Below are 5,490 nucleotides of genomic sequence, written 5' to 3'. Positions count from 1 at the left end.
GGACAGGAGTGCTGGTCCGGTGTGGCTCTCTGCTTTCAGGCAAGTCAACCCCAAGACAGCGTGACACTGTATCCGGGATATGGAATAGCCCCTGGGGAGCTGGGGGGGTTCAGTTGATGTGCAGCCAGACGCCGCAGCAGAAGAGGACTCAGCCGAGGAGGTTATGGAAGAGGATAGAGTAGGAGGAGTAGAGGAGGTGGCAGTAGGCCTGCCTGCAAGTCGTGGCGGTGTCACCAACTCCGCTGCAGAGCCACGCATTCCATGCTTGGCAGCCGTCAGCAGGTTGACCCAATGCGCAGTGTAGGTGATATACCTGCCCTGACCGTGCTTTGCAGACCAGGTATCAGTGGTCAGATGGACCCTTGCCCCAACACTGTATGCCAGAGATGCCATGACTTCCTTTTCAATCACCGAGTAGAGGTTTGGGATTGCCTTATTAGAAAAAAAAATTCCTCCGGGTACCTTCCACGGTGGTCCCAATAGCGACAAATTTTTTGAAGACCTCAGACTCCACCAGCTGGTATGGTAAAAGCTGGCGGGCTAAGAGTTCCGTCAAGCCAGCTGTCAGACGTCGGGCAAGGGGGTGACTCTGTGACATTGGCTTCTTAGGCTCAAACATTTCCTTAACAGACACCTGACTGTGGGCAGATGAGATGGAACTGCTCAAGGTGAGAGGCGGAGTGGCGGGTGGTTGAGAGGGGGCAAGGAGGACAGCAGTGGTTGACGTGGCTGAAGATGCTGGACCAGGAGGAGGATGGTGGCTTTGAGCTTGGGTGCTGCTTCTACTCGTCATCATGTGTTGATCCCATAGGCGTTTGTGATGTGCGATCATGTGCCTTCGCAAAGCAGTTGTACCTAGGTGGGTGTTGGATTTCCCACGACTCAGTTTCTTTTGGCACAGGTTGCAAATGGCATCGCTGTTGTCAGAGGCAGACACACAAAAAAAAATGCCACACTGCTGAGCTTTGCAATGACAGCATTCTGGTGGTGGCAACAGCATGCGTTGATTGGCGTGCTGTCTGGCTGACCCCGGGTGCCGATACATGCTGTCTGACTGTGCCACTAGCTCCTTGCGACGACCTCCCCCTGCTTCCAACTCGTCTCCTCCTTCTCTCTATCTCCCCTTCTGAACTTTCCCCCTCTTCTTCTTCTTCTCTTCGAGCAGGCACCCACGTGGCATCCACGGACACATCGTCATCATCAACCGCTTCACTTGTATCTGACACCTCAGCAAAGGAAGCAGCAGCGGGTACAACATCATCATCACACTGTACGTCCATGTGTGTAATGCTGCCTGACTGAGACATATCCCTGTTATCTACATCCCCTGGCAATAATGGTTGCGCATCACTAATTTCATCCAACTGATGTGTAAATAACTCCTCTGAGGGATCAAGTGAAGCGGCTGTGGTGGTAGTGGTGGTGGTGGCAGCGGGCGGGAGAGTGGTGACCAACGTTCAGGTGCTATTAACCTTTTACTGCAGACTTACGACATTTCCATGGTTGGAGGCACTCGCAGTTTAACTCATTATTTCCCTTTCATTTTTTTTCTTCCCCATCTTAAAAGTGCTTTAGCCTTTTTTGACTTTTCAAAAAGGACTTGTTTTTTCTGCAATACAAGTTGTTTGCGGACATTTTGATTTTCTTTTTTTCTGCACAATGTTCACATACAGTACTTTTCTGTTTTAATAGTTTAGACATTTTCAGATGCTTTGATAGTATCAAAAGTTTCCAATTTGACAAAAAAAAAACTTTTTTATGTAATACTGGAACTTTTTTTGTTGTTGTTTTACATTTTCAAAGACACATTTTTAACTTTTTTTTTATTATTTATGAGCATGCAATAGTTTGATCACTTATACTGCATACTGTAACACTTTAATATTGCAGTTTATGGTGCTTGTGACGTCTTCCTACAGGCAGGGCTTAATAAGAATACTTACATGGAATACCAATTTCTCCACAGGCAATGCACTGTAGTAATAAGTTCCAGGCAATCAGCTGGACAACCTCTTTAAAACAGGAAACCCCACATTGTTATAGTTTGCGAACAGCAATATACTTCAGACATACCCAAACATGGCTGGTAAAATGTAATTTACGCCCTCTGCTGGACAAACTCGGCAATGCACATCTTACTCCTTACGTATTTGAGATTCACCACTAATTGCCAGGGTGCAAATGGACTTAAAGTCTGAAACAATGGCAAGTCCAGGTGCAGTGGCAAATCATGAGCGTTATCCACAGCAACTAAAGCGCGTGTAGTATGTCTCTTATTGCAAAAGTGGCTAAAGTGTGCAACATGTACACTACAAATAGACTTAAAGAGGTTTTCCGATACGTAGATATTGATGACCTATCTTCAGGATAGACGTTAAGTTAATAGATGACGGCAGCATTATTCTCCATTAATTCTTTATTGGTTGTTAATCCATGATATAAGTACAAAAAGGACCAATAAAAACAGCAACGTTTCGACTACGGTGTAGTCTTTGTCAAGCTCAGTATATAGTGTTTACTCCATACAGGTCACCCCCTCTGGTTCACACATCACCAATCACAATGGGCATCTATTAAACAACTACCAATGGGGTCATACCTATAGGTAATTAACAAACTTGTACACCTATGTTCAATTATCAAGATACCTTATCCACCAATGAACATCTCACGTCCCATGTCCACACACTGCTCGGTGTCTCCATTTATTAAATGTGCATGTCTCAGCAACAGTGCGTCACCTCCACTGCTCACGTGGCCATAGCCACCCCCACTAGCTCTCTTGCCACTCAATTAATCCACTACGATTCGGAGTAATTGATTCCGTGGGAAAGCTGAGAAGAGGGGGGGATAGAAATAAGATTCTGAGAAAAAAGGAACTGAAATGGATCTTCACACTAAGAGCACTCCAGCCGTTTGGTTTGAATATTGAGTTTAATGTGAGTACTGTGGAATAATAGTAATCTTCATTAGTATTGACCTGTAGTATGTTGCTACCTTTATATTGATTTTAATTTTCTCCCTTTTATTTGTTCCTACAGGGGTTAATGGTGAACAACATTCAGCATCTCCTAATGCGGCTGGCGATCTGAAATGTAGGATTTGACTATTTCTATAGAAGCTCTAGTCTACATAGACAGGCATGAAGGTCGCGATCTATATATTTACAGAATGTATTGCTCGATTATATGCTCCGACGTACAGGTTAATAGATGCCTATTGTGATTGGTGATGTGTGAACCAGAGGGGGTGACCTGTATGGTATAAATGTCGAGTAAGCACTATATACTGAGCTTGACAAAGACTACACCGTAATCAAAACGTTGCTGTTTTTATTGGTCCTTTTTGTATTTATATCATGGATTAACAACTAATAAAGAATTATTGGAGAAAAATGCTACCGTCATCTATTAACTGAACGTCTATCGGTGGGCAACTGTGGATCGGGGATCTAAGGCAGGTTGATGCATATCTCCTGAAATAAGACAAGAAGGTACAGAAGTGCTGCTCTACATACAAATGTACGCTACTATCTTCAGGATAGGCCATTAATATCAGATCAGTTGGGATCCGCCACTTGAGCAATCAGCTGTTCTGGAAAGTATGCACTGGACAGAAGGCTCCTTTTACTGCGCAGTTTGTGTGACCGGTGTACTGCAGCTCAGCTCTCATTCACTTGAATGGGAGTCAAGCTGCATACACAACCACTACACAGTGGATGGAGCCTTCTGCTTCCAGCTCCACTCCACTGTATAGTTTCCAGCATCAAAAGTTGCTTGAAACTGTTGATCAGTAGTCATGCACAGTGTAGGACCCCCACCAATCTGGCATTTTGATCCTGAGGATAGGCCACTAATATCTAAGCACTGGAAAACCCCTTTAAAAATTGTTTCATCATATTTCCAGTTTGCTCACACTATCTCTATCTTGCAATATAAATGTAAATTCCAAGCAGTGGTCGCTGGTGGTACAGGCTTGGTTCTTTGGCTGCATTTATGTGGTAAGTTTGGTATGGTCAATGCTGGCCATCAGGGTCCAGGTTATACCATTACTTCTGCACCCCTTACACAGTAGTTATGTCCCTGCCACATGGTTATGGACCATGGTTGTGTTTCCTTTGCTGTTTCGTTTGTGATTATCTCAAAAACTTAAACACAGAAAAGAATATTAAAGTAAACCCTACAAATAGTTTAATAAATATACATGTACAACATAAGAGTAAACATACAAAGGACAGTGATACATGTGCATAAAAAACTATTTCCCTTGAATGAGTACCCCAACCAAAGACATTTACAGCGTGTCCACAGGATATGCCATAAAAAGTTATTGAATGGAGAGAGATGCAGGCTGGTCTCCACATTTGATCCTAGTTTCTCCTGTCTTCTATTTAGTTGGGTTTATTCATAACATCAGGGTCGCAAAACCCTTGTATTAAGAGATGGGTTTCCAAAAGGTGGGAATCTCACCTATTAGACATTTAATAACTCTTTAGGTATTTAGGAGGCAATTATGACGTGCGGTTTCAGAACGTGAGCCTGTAACTTCAAGCTATGATATCACTCTGCCACCATGATCTTGGATTATTATCTGCACTAATACATGACTGGGACTGAAGATAAGGAGTCCAGACTGCTATTTTATTATTTTCCTGCGGCCCCCCTGTCCCCTGCTGTCAGCGCTGAACTACATTGTCTATACTGCTGTGCATGCCTACATGAGTCCTCTCCATTATACTAGCACAGCAGTCCGGACTGTAGATTTCAGTGCAGCTTTGAATGCTGACAACATGGGGAATGGGCGGGAGGCAGTCATAGTATAACAAATGTGTGCAATACTACTCATTTTTAAACCTGCAGATAATAGTGCAGAATCACGCTGATTGATTGCCTTTAAGAGCAGATATTCACATTTTAAATGTACCCCACGTGCCTTTTTGCTCATTTTCTTTTAATAAGTGACCATTAAAAGGACACGTTCATCAGAAAGGGGTGTTTTTATACTCAACTAGATACTAGATAACATGTTTTGGTATTTTTTTTATGCTTTAGGCTACTTTCACACTTGCGTTTGGTGCGGATACGTCATGGACGGATTCGCACCGATAATACAACCGTCTGCATCCGTTCAGAACAGATCAGTTTGAATTATCTTTAACATAGCCAATACGGATCCATCTTGAACATTATTGAAAGTCAATGGAGGACGGATCCGTTTTCTATTGTGCCAGACTTTGTCAGTGAAAACGGATCCGTCCCCATTGACTTACATTGTGTGTCAAGATGGATCCAATTGGCTCAGTTTCGTCATGCGGACACCAAAACGCTGAAAGCGGTGTTTTGGTGTCCGCCTCCAAAGCATAATAGATGTGGAACGGAGGCAAACTGATGCATTCTGAGCGGATCCTTATCCATTCAGAATGCATTAAGGACAAAATTGATCAGTTTGGGACCGCTTGTGAGATCCCTGAATGGATCATACGGAAACCAA

This window comes from Bufo gargarizans, chromosome 4, assembly GCF_014858855.1.
Source record: "Bufo gargarizans isolate SCDJY-AF-19 chromosome 4, ASM1485885v1, whole genome shotgun sequence".
Taxonomy (NCBI): Eukaryota; Metazoa; Chordata; class Amphibia; order Anura; family Bufonidae; genus Bufo; species Bufo gargarizans.
The sequence above is the reverse complement of the archived record's forward strand: the minus strand, read 5'-3'. Positions refer to the sequence as shown.